Source organism: Garra rufa, chromosome 9, assembly GCF_049309525.1.
Source record: "Garra rufa chromosome 9, GarRuf1.0, whole genome shotgun sequence".
NCBI lineage: Eukaryota > Metazoa > Chordata > Actinopteri > Cypriniformes > Cyprinidae > Garra > Garra rufa.
In genome coordinates, this window is record NC_133369.1 from 50,977,777 (window position 1) to 50,990,696 (window position 12,920).

Sequence of the window (12,920 nt, forward strand, 5' to 3'; positions counted from 1 at the left end):
ATGTTTAACACTGTTATGGACTCCTAGAAACATATTGAAAAGCGTTAACAAGTCTTAAATAGGCTAGCAACATGCTACAAACATGCTAAAACATGCTAGCAACACTTAGCTAAGAGCTAAAGCATGCTATTAATACAAATACAAAAGGAAATTGCTGAAACTCATGTATATAATGTTGAATCTGACCCAAACTTAATATTCAACATGCTACAAAAATAATAAAGCATGCTAGCAACACTTAGCTAATATGCTAAAGCATGCTAATAATACAATGAAACAGGAAGTTACTCTAACTCAGGCATACAATGTCCAATCAGCCCCAAAATTAACATGTTTGATAAGTATCCTGGCCTAAACACACGCCCATGCCCGTATTCAGTTATAGTCATAGCGCCACCAGCTGGTAACAGGAAGCCACATGTTTAATACTGTTGTGGATGCCTAGCAACATTTTAAAAAAAATTCAACAACTGTTAAACAGGGTAGCAACATGCTAGAAACATGCTATAACATGTTAGCAACATTTAGCTAAGTGCTAAAGCATACTCTTAATGCAATGAAACAGGAAGTTACTGTAACTCAGGCATGCAATGTCCAATCAGCCCCAGACTTCACATGTTTGATAACAGTCCTGGCCTGAAGATATCTACATGCCAATATTCAGTTATAGTTATAGCGCCACCTACTGTCAACAGGAAGTGACATGTTTAACACTGTGACACACTATTAGCAACACACTAAAAAAGCCATTGAGTGCTAAACTAGTTTAAAACGTACTCAAACATGCTAGCAACACTTACTTAGTGCTAAAGCATGTTGTTAAAGACATAAAACAGGAAGTTACTGTAACTCAGACATGCAATGTCCAATCAGCCCCAAACTTCACGTTTGATAAGAGTCCTGGCCTGAAGATATATACATGCCCATATTCAGTTATAGTCACAGCGCCACCTGCTGACAACAGGAAGTGACGTTTAATGGTGTTACGGACTCCTAGCAACATAATAAAAAGCGTCAGCAAGTTTTAAATAGGCTAGCATCATGCTAGAATCATGTTAAAACATGCTAGCAACACTTAGCTGAGAGCTAAAGCATGATATTAATACAAAGAAAAATAAGTGTAACTCATGCATACAATGTCCAATCTGACCCAAGCTTAATATGTTTGATAAGAGTCCTGGTCTGAACACAAGCCCATGCCCATATTCAGTTATAGTCATAGTGCCACCTGCTGGCAACAGGAAGTCACATGTTTAATACTGTTGTGGATGCCAAGCAACATTTTAAAAATATCAACAAGTGTTAAATAGGGTAGCAACATGCTAGAAACATGTTAGCAACATTTAGCTAAGTGCTAAAGCATATTCTTAATGCAATGAAACAGGAAGTTACTGTAACTCAGGCATGCAATGTCCAATCAGCCCCAAACTTAATATGTTTGATAAGAGTCTTGGCCTGAATACATTTACATGCCAATATTCAGTTATAGTCATAGTGCCACCAGCTGGCAACAGCAAATTACTTGTTTTACACTAACTTAAGCATGCAATGTACAATTTGCACCAAACTTGACATGTTTGCCAATAGTCCTGGCCTGAAGACATCTAAAAGCCAATATTTTGTAATAGCGCCACCTGTTGGCAGCAGGATATGTCATGACTTACACTCAAGCATGCCATGTTCAAGCTTCACCAAACTTCATATGTTTGATAAAAGCACTGGCCTGAACACATCTGCATGCCAATATTCAGTTATAGGCATAGCGCCACCAGCTGGCAGAAGGAAGATTGGCACATATCAATGACTTTGACATATTCCTCCTACATTTTCTGTGTTAATAGCATAGTGCCCACCATTCGCCACCGATCGGCGGTGAGCCCGAGTGCGAGGGCCCTACCATCGCTGCTTGCAGCTTTAATTAGGGCCCGAGCACCGATGGTGTGAGGACCCTATTGGATCTGCTTCGTTTATTATTATTAGGGGCCAAGCACCGAAGGTGCGAAGGCACCTATTGAAACCGTTAGAATTCTTATTATTATTATTATTCCGCCGCAAGTCTATGGCAGCCCATAGAACCGCTTGCGGGAAAGTTGTATAATTTGGCACACTGATAGAGGACCATCCCAACATTAACCATAGCAAGTTTGGAGTCTCTAACTCAAACTGTCTAGCGCCACCACTTGTCCAAACTTTCACTTTCTTTTTGCTAATAACTTTTGAACCGTAAGCCATAAAATCAAAATTCCAATTTTCCCTGAATCCTTGGGTCATGCCGAGTTGAATTAACACCAAATTTCAAAAATCCTAAGGTTTAGTTTTTTTTCTATAATTTTTTGTTTATAAAACCTACTTTTTCGAACTCGTCTTAGACGGTTTGTCTGATTATCACCAAAATTGGCTCAAATCATCTTCAGACCATGCAGGCAAAAAGTTATGGAATTCAAGTTGATTGGACAAACCGCTCTCGAATAACGCGCTAATTAATTCTACGAAAAGCGTTCAAAAATGGAATTGAGGCCATATCTCCGCAATGCTTTGGAGTATTGAGACCAATCTTGGTGTGTGTTATAACAAGCATAACCTGAGGCTACCTGCAGTGTTTCGTCACAGTGCCACCTAGTGGTCAGGAGATATGAAAAATGGCTATTTTTGCTTATAAGTTCTCAGTGGTTTGACCAAAAATCTCAAAACTGGTCTTGTTAGATTTGGAGGAGCATGCCGAGTCGACCCATATCCAATTTTCCCATGTCAGCCATTTTGGGTGTCGGCCATTTTGAATTTAGTTTTAAAATGCTGTATCTTGAGAACGGATTAACGTATCGTTTCGACAATAATTACAAAAATGTTCGGCACCATGCCCTGAATGTACATACCAATTTTGGGGCCAGCGCCACCTTGTGGTCAAAAGTTATAACGAAATTTCGAAAAATGCTAATAACTTCTGAAAAAAATGGCTTATTGTAATAAAAGTGATCTCAAAATATTCCTTGGGTCAGGCCGAGAACATTGATACCAATTATGCCAAAATTGGCCTAACTTCCTGTTCGCCATTTTGATGAATGTTGAAAACCTACTTTTTCGAACTCCTCCTAGACCGTTAGTCGGATTTTCACCAAATTTGACTCGGATCATCTTCAGACCATGCTGACAAAAAGTTATGGATTTCGTGTCGATATTCGAAACCATTTCCAGTTAACGCATCAACGAATTTGCAGGTAAGATGCCAAAGCGCATCGAAAGCTGTATCTCTGCAAAGCTTTGAGATATTTGCACCAAATTTGGTATGTGGCATTACCACCTCACACTGATGACACCACATCAATTTGGTAGCAGTGCCACCTATTGGTCAAGAGTAATGAACCATTCATTAACCATTAGTTTTAAAATGATCAAAAATGCTAATAACTGTAGATAGCATTAGCCTATTGTAATGAAACTCGTCTCAAAATATTCCTTGGGTCATGCCGACAACACAGATACCAATTATGCCACAGTTGGCCAAACGTCCTGTCCGCCATTTTGATCTATGTGAAAAACATACTTTTTAGAACTAGTCCTAGACCGTTCGTCCGATTCTCACCAAAATTGAGTCAGATCATCTTCAGACTGTGCTGACAAAAAGTTATGAATTTCATGATGATAGATGAAACAGTTTTCGTATAGCGCCTCTCTAAATTTAAGGATTGATGTGAAAATGACTCTAAGGCTATATCTTTGGAAAATTTTGACATAATGACACCAAACTTTGTGTGCACGTTTGTCACCTCACACTAAACACACCACATGGATTTGAGAACAGCGCCACCTGTTGGTCAAACGTAATGAGCATTAAATCAAATCAGCATGCGTTCTACACCATTTTTCTATAATTTTCACTAAAATCCTCTTAAAATTGCTTCTTTTCCTTATTGTTGCCGTTGGTCTGCTGTTCCTGCCATCCTTAGCTCCTCATTTTGCCATTTGAATGCTTGGCCCCGTAATTGCTGCTTGCAGCTATATTTATTATTATTCTTCTTCTCCGGAATGAATCGCATTTTTGAGGGGCTAAACATACCCGAAAACTCATGAAACTTTGCACACACATCAAACCTGGCGAAAATGGATGTCTGATATGGGTTGCAGAAGTGGGTGTGGCAAAACGGCTCGATAGCGCCACCTTTACACGTTCCGCGGTGTGCGCTTTCAGCTATGATTCACGTACATGCGTGAAAATCGGTACACACATGTAACTCACCAATACCTACAAAAAAGCCTCCTGGGACAAAATCCGAAACCCAACAGGAAGTCGGTTATTATTAATTTTCTTAGCAAAATTTGTGTCATTTTTGCCATTTTCAGGCGTCGTACTTGAACGAACTCCTCCTAGAGATTTACTCCGATCAACAGCAAATTTGGTAAGTCTAATCTAAAGCCCTTTGTGACGCTAAATTGTGAAGATCTAGAGTTTTCATCGGAGGGCGTGTCCGTGGCGGCCTCGCAAATTTCGATGTTTCGCCATGAAAAAGGAAGTTGCTATAACTTAGGCATAAAATGTCCGATCTGTCCCAAACTTCACATGTGTGATAACACTCCTGACCTGATGACATCTACATATCCATATTCAGTTATAGTCATAGCGCCACCTGCAGGCAACAGGAAGTGTCATGCTGTACTCTACAACCAACTCCTCCTAGAGATTTATACAGATCAACACCAAAATCGGTCAGTCTAATATAAAGGCCTTAGTGATGTTAAATTGTGAAGATCTTGAGTTTTTGGTAAAGGGCGTGTCCGTGGCGGCCTGACAAATTTCGAGGTCTCGCCATGGATATAAAACTTGTTATAACTCAGCCATAAAATGTCCGATTTGCCTCAAACTTCACATATTCGATGAGAGTCCTGGCCTGAACACATCTGAAGGCCAATATTCTATTATAATCACAGCGCCACCTGTTGGCAACAGGAAATGACTTGTATCAAACTCCTCCTAGAGATTTAATGATATCAACATTATATTTGGTCAGTGTGATCTAGAGGCCTTAGAGATGTTAAATTGCGAAGATCTTGAGTATTCAGTAAAGGGCGTGTCTGTGGCGGCGTGACAAAGTTTGATGTTTCGCCATGGACATAGAAGTTGTTATAACTCAGCCATAAAATGTCCGATCTGCCTCAAACTTCACAGGTTTGGTAAGAGTCCTGGCCTGAAGACACCTAAAGGCCAATATTCAGATATTATCATAGCGCCACCTGTTGGCAGCAGGATATATCATATCTTTCACTAACTCAAACATACCAAGGTCAATCTGCACCAAACTTCATATGTTTGATGAAAGTGGTGGCCTGAACACATCTACATGCCAATAATCAGTTATAGGCAAAGCGCCACCAGCTGGCAGCAGGAAATTTGGCACATTTAAGTGACTTTAACATATTTCTCATATTTTTATTGTATTAAAAGCATACTACCCTCCATTTGCTGTGTTCCTAAAGCCACCGGTCGGCGGTGAGCCCGTGTGCGAGGGCCCGTTCATCGCTGCTTGCAGCTTTAATTATTATTATTATTATTATTCTTCTTATCCGGAATGAATCGCATTTTTGAGGGCCTAAACATACCCGAAAACTAACGAAACTTTGCACACACATCAAACCTGGCGAAAATGGACGTCTGATGTGGGTTGCAGGAGTGGGTGTGGCAAAATGGCTCAATAGCGCCACCTTTACACGTTCCGCGGTGTGCGCATTCAGCTGTGATTCACGTACATGCACGCAAATCGGTACACACATGTAACTCACCAATACCTACAAAAAAGCCTCCTGGGACAAAATCCGAAACCCAACAGGAAGTCGGTTATTATTAATTTTCTAAGCAAAATTTGTGTCATTTTTGCCATTTTCAGGCGTCATACTTGAACGAACTCCTCCTAGAAATTTATTCGGATCAACACCAAATTTGGTGAGTCTAATCTAAAGCCCTTTGTGACGTTAAATTGTGAAGATCTAGAGTTTTCATCAGAGGGCGTGTCCGTGGCGGCCTCGCAAATTTCGATGTTTCGCCATGAAAAAGGAAGTTGCTATAACTCAGGCATAAAATGCCCGATCTGCCCCAAACTTCACATGTGTGATAACACTCCTGACCTGAAGACATCTACATGCCCATATTCAGTTTTACTCATAGCGCCACCTGCAGGCACCAGGAAGTGTCATGCTGTACTCTGCAACAAACTCCTCCTGGAGATTTAATCAGATCAACACCAAAATCGGTCAGTCTAATAAAAAGGCTTTAGCGATGTTAAATTGCGAAGATCTTGAGTTTTCGTTGAAGGGCGTGTCCGTGGCGGCCTGGCAAATTTCATGGTCTCGCCGTGGACATAAAACTTGTTATAACTCAGCCATAAAATGTCCGATTTGCCTCAAACTTCACATGTTCGATAAGAGTCCTGGCCTGAACCTATCTGAAGGCCTATATTCTATTATAATCACAGCGCCACCTGTTGGCAACAGGAAATGACTTGTACCAAACTCCTCCTAGAGATTTAATGATATCAACATTATATTTGGTCAGTCTGATCTAGAGGCCTTAGAGATGTTAAATTGTGAAGATCTTGAGTTTTCGTTAAATGGCGTGTCCGTGGCGGCGTGACAATTTTGATGTTTCGCCATGGAAATAGAAGTTGTTATAACTCAGCCATAAAATGTCCGATCTTCCTCAAACTTCACAGGTTTGGTAAGAGTCCTGGCCTGAAGACACCTAAAGGCCAATATTCAGATATTATCATAGTGCCACCTGTTGGCAGCAGGATTTATCATATATTTTACTAACTCAAACATACCAAGGTCAATCTGCACCAAACTTCATATGTTTGACGAAAGTGCTGGCCTGAACACATCTATATGCCAATAATCAGTTATAGGCATAGCGCCACCAGCTGGCAGCAGGAAACTTGGCACATTTAAGTGACTTTTACATATTTCTCCTAATTTTATTGTATTAAAAGCATACTGCCCACCATTGGCTGTGTTCCTAAAGCCACCGGTCGGCGGTGAGCCCGTGTGCGAGGGCCCGTTCATCGCTGCTTGCAGCTTTAATTATTATTCTTCTTCTTCTTCTCCAAAATGAAAAGTATTTTTGAGGGCCTAAACATGCCCGAAAACTCACGAAACTTTGCACACGCATCAGACCTGGCGAAAATTTACATCTGATATGGTTTTCAAAAGTGGGTGTGGCAAAATGGCTCGATAGCGCCACCTTTAAAAGTTCAACGGAGTGCGCCTCGAGCTACGTTTCACGTACATGTACGAAACTCGATACACATATGTAACACACCAATACCTACAAAAAAGTCTCCTGGTGCAACATCCGAAACCCAACAGGAAGTCCGTTATATTGAATTTCCTGTACGATTTTTGTGCAGTTTTTGCCATTTTCAGGCCTCGTACTTTAACGAACTCCTCCTACAATTTTTATCCGATCATCTTCAAATTTGCTGAGTGTCATCATAAGGCCTTTGCGATGTTAAATTGCGAAGCTTTAGAGTTTTCGTCGAAGGGCGTGTCCGTGGCGGCCGGACAAACTTTGATGTTTCGCCATGAAAAAGGAAGTTGCTATAACTCAGGCATACGATGTCCGATCTGCCTCAAACTTCACATGTTTGATGACAGTCCGGTCCTGAACACACGTCAGTGCCCATATTCAGTTATAGTCATAGCGCCACCTGCTGACAACAGGAAATGACATGTTTAACACTGTTATGGACTCCTAGAAACATATTGAAAAGCGTTAACAAGTCTTAAATAGGCTAGCAACATGCTACAAATATGCTAAAACATGCTAGCAACACTTAGCTAAGAGCTAAAGCATGCTATTAATACAAATACAAAAGGAAATTGCTGTAACTCATGTATATAATGTTGAATCTGACCCAAACTTAATATTCAACATGCTACAAAAATAATAAAGCATGCTAGCAACACTTAGCTAATATGCTAAAGCATGCTAATAATACAATGAAACAGGAAGTTACTCTAACTCAGGCATACAATGTCCAATCAGCCCCAAACTTAACATGTTTGATTAGAATCCTGGCCTAAACACACGCCCATGCCCGTATTCAGTTATAGTCATAGCGCCACCAGCTGGTAAAAGGAAGCCACATGTTTAATACTGTTGTGGATGCCTAGCAACATTTTAAAAAAATTCAACAACTGTTAAACAGGGTAGCAACATGCTAGAAACATGCTATAACATGTTAGCAACATTTAGCTAAGTGCTAAAGCATACTCTTAATGCAATGAAACAGGAAGTTACTGTAACTCAGGCATGCAATGTCCAATCAGCCCCAAACTTCACATGTTTGATAACAGTCCTGGCCTGAAGATATCTACATGCCAATATTCAGTTATAGTTATAGCGCCACCTACTGTCAACAGGAAGTGACATGTTTAACACTGTGACACACTATTAGCAACACACTAAAAAAGCCATTGAGTGCTAAACTAGTTTAAAACGTACTCAAACATGCTAGCAACACTTACTTAGTGCTAAAGCATGTTGTTAAAGACATAAAACAGGAAGTTACTGTAACTCAGACATGCAATGTCCAATCAGCCCCAAACTTCACGTTTGATAAGAGTCCTGGCCTGAAGATATATACATGCCCATATTCAGTTATAGTCACAGCGCCACCTGCTGACAACAGGAAGTGACGTTTAATGGTGTTACGGACTCCTAGCAACATAATAAAAAGCGTCAGCAAGTTTTAAATAGGCTAGCAACATGCTAGAATCATGTTAAAACATGCTAGCAACACTTAGCTGAGAGCTAAAGCATGATACTAATACAAAGAAAAATAAGTGTAACTCATGCATACAATGTCCAATCTGACCCAAGCTTAATATGTTTGATAAGAGTTCTGGTCTGAACACAAGCCCATGCCCATATTCAGTTATAGTCATAGTGCCACCTGCTGGCAACAGGAAGTCACATGTTTAATACTGTTGTGGATGCCCAGCAACATTTTAAAAATATCAACAAGTGTTAAATAGGGTAGCAACATGCTAGAAACATGTTAGCAACATTTAGCTAAGTGCTAAAGCATACTCTTAATGCAATGAAACAGGAAGTTACTGTAACTCAGGCATGCAATGTCCAATCAGCCCCAAACTTAATATGTTTGATAAGAGTCTTGACCTGAATACATTTACATGCCAATATTTAGTTATAGTCATAGCGCCACCAGCTGGCAACAGCAAATTACTTGTTTTACACTAACTTAAGCATGCAATGTACAATTTGCACCAAACTTGACATGTTTGCCAATAGTCCTGGCCTGAAGACATCTAAAAGCCAATATTTTGTAATAGCGCCACCTGTTGGCAGCAGGATATGTCATGACTTACACTCAAGCATGCCATGTTCAAGCTTCACCAAACTTCATATGTTTGATAAAAGCACTGGCCTGAACACATCTGCATGCCAATATTCAGTTATAGGCATAGCGCCACCAGCTGGCGGAAGGAAGATTGGCACATATCAATGACTTTGACATATTCCTCCTACATTTTCTGTGTTAATAGCATAGTGCCCACCATTCGCCACCGATCGGCGGTGAGCCCGAGTGCGAGGGCCCTACCATCGCTGCTTGCAGCTTTAATTAGGGCCCGAGCACTACAGTGCGAGGACCCTATTGGAATTGCTCCGTTTATTATTCTTCTTCTTCTTCTTCTTCTTCTCCAAAATGAAAAGTCTTTTTGAGGGCTTAAACATGCTCGAAAACTCACGAAACTTTGCACACGCATCAGACCTGGCGAAAATTTACATCTGATACGGTTTTCAGAAGTGGGTGTGCCAAAATGGCTCCATAGCGCCACCTATAAAATTTCAACGGAGTGCGCCTCGAGCTGCGTTTCACGTACATGTACGAAACTCGGTACACATATGTAACACACCAGTACCTACAAAAAAGTCTCCTGGTGCAACATCCGAAACCCAACAGGAAGTCCGTTATATTGAATTTCCTGTACGATTTTTATGCAGTTTTTGCCATTTTCAGGCCTCGTACTTTAACGAACTCCTCCTACAGTTTTTATCCGATCATCTTCAAATTTGCTGAGTGTCATCATAAGGCCTTTGCGATGTTAAATTGCGAAGCTTTAGAGTTTTCGTCGAAGGGCGTGTCCGTGGCGGCCGGACAAACTTTGATGTTTCGCCATGAAAAAGGAAGTTGCGATAACTCAGGCATACGATGTCCGATCTGCCTTAAACTTCACATGTTTGATAACAGTCCGGTCCTGAACACACGTCAGTGCCCATATTCAGTTATAGTCATAGCGCCACCTGCTGACAACAGGAAATGACATGTTTAACACTGTTACGGACTCCTAGCAACATATTGAAAAGCGTTAACAAGTCTTTAATAGGCTAGCAACATGCTACAAACATGCTAAAACATGCTAGCAACACTTAGCTAAGAGCTAAAGCATGCTATTAATACAAATACAAAAGGAAATTGCTGTAACTCATGTATATAATGTTGAATCTGACCCAAACTTAATATTCAACATGCTACAAACATAGTAAAGCATGCTAGCAACACTTAACTAAAATGCTAAATCATGCTAATAATACAATGAAACAGGAAGTTACTCTAACTCAGGCATACAATGTCCAATCAGCCCCAAACTTAACATGTTTGATAAGAGTCCTGGTCTGAACACACACCCATACCCGTATTCAGTTATAGTCATAGCGCCACCAGCTGGTAACAGGAAGCCACATGTTTAATACTGTTGTGGATGCCTAGCAACATTTTAAAAATATCAACAACTGTTAAAAAGGGTAGCAACATGCTAGAAACATGCTATAACATGTTAGCAACATTTAGCTAAGTGCTAAAGCATGCTCTTAATGCAATGAAACAGGAAGTTACTGTAACTCAGGCATGCAATGTCCAATCACCCCCAAACTTCACATGTTTGATAAGACTCCTGGCCTGAAGATATATACATGCCCATATTCAGTTATAGTCACAGCGCCACCTGCTGACAACAGGAAGTGACCTTTAATGGTGTTACGGACTCCTAGCTACATATTAAAAAGTGTTAGCAAGTTTTAAATAGGCTAGCATCATGCTACTATCATGTTAAAACATGCTAGCAACACTTAGCTAAGAGCTAAAGCATGATATTAATACAAAGAAAAATAAGTGTAACTCATGCATACAATGTCCAATATGACCCAAGCTTAATATGTTTGATAAGAGTCCTGGTCTGAACACAAGCCCATGCCCATATTCAGTTATAGTCATAGTGCCACCTGCTGGCAACAGGAAGTTACATGTTTAATACGGTTGTGGAAGCCCAGCAACATTTTAAAAATATCAACAAGTGTTAAATAGGGTAGTAACATGCTAGAAACATGTTAGCAACATTTAGCTAAGTGCTAAAGCATACTCTTAATGCAATGAAACAGGAAGTTACTGTAACTCAGGCATGCAATATCCAATCAGCCCCAAACTTCACATGTTTGATAACAGTCCTGACCTGAAGATATCTACATGCCAATATTCAGTTATAGTCATAGCGCCACCTACTGTCAACAGGAAGTGACATGTTTAACACTGTGATACACTATTAGCAACACACTAAAAAAGCTATTGAGTGCTAAACTAGTTTAAAATGTACTCAAACATGCTAGCAACACTTACTTAGTGCTAAAGCATGTTGTTAAAGACATAAAACAGGAAGTTACTGTAACTCAGCCATGCAATGTCCAATCAGCCCCAAACTTAATATGTTTGATAAGAGTCCTGGTCTGAATACATTTACATGCCAATATTAAGTTATAGTCATAGCGCCACCAGCTGGCAACAGTAAATTACTTGTTTTACACTAACTTATATATGTCATGATATGTCATGTATTACATTCAAGCATGCCATGTTCAATCTGCACCAAACTTCATATGTTTGATACAATCGCTGGCCTGAACACCTCTGCATGCCAATATTCAGTTATACACATAGCGCCACCAGCTGGCAGCAAGAAATCTGGCACGTCTAAATAACTTTCACATATTCCTCTTAAATTTACTATGTTAAAAGCATAGTGCCCACCATTCGCCACAGGTCGGCGGTGAGCCCGGTGCGAGGGCCCTCCCATCGCTGCTTGCAGCTTTAATTAGGGCCCGAGCACCGATGGTGTGAGGACCCTATTGAATCTGCTCCGTTTATTATTATTAGGGCCCGAGCACCGATGGTGTGAGGACCCTATTGGATCTGCTTCGTTTATTATTATTATTATTATTATTATTATTATTATTATTATTATTATTATTATTCTCCAAAATGAATCGCATTTTTGAGGGCTTAGACATACCCGAAAACTCATGAAACTTCGCACACACATCAGACCTGGCGAAAATTTACGTCTGATATGGGTTGCAGAAGTGGGTGTGGCAAAATGGCTCGACAGCGCCACCTTTACACGTTCCGCGGTGTGCGCATTCAGCTGTGATTCACGTACATGCACGGAAATCGGTACACACATGTAACACACCAAAACCTACAAAAAAGCCTCTTGGAGCAAAATCCGGAACCCAACAGGAAGTCGGTTAATATTAATATTCTCAACAAAATTTGTGTCATTTTTGCCATTTTCAGGCGTCGTACTTGAACGAACTCCTCCTACAGATTTATTCGGATCAACGCCAAATTTGCCGAGTCTAGTCTAAAGCCCTTTGTGACGTTAAATTGTGAAGATCTAGAGTTTTCATCGGAGGGCGTGTCCGTGGCGGCCTCGCAAATTTCGATGTTTCGCCATGAAAAAGGAAGTTTCTATAACTCAGGCATACAATGTCCTATCTGTCCCAAACTTCACATGTGTGATAACACTCCTGACCTGATGACATCTACATGCCCATATTCAGTTTTACTCATAGCGCCACC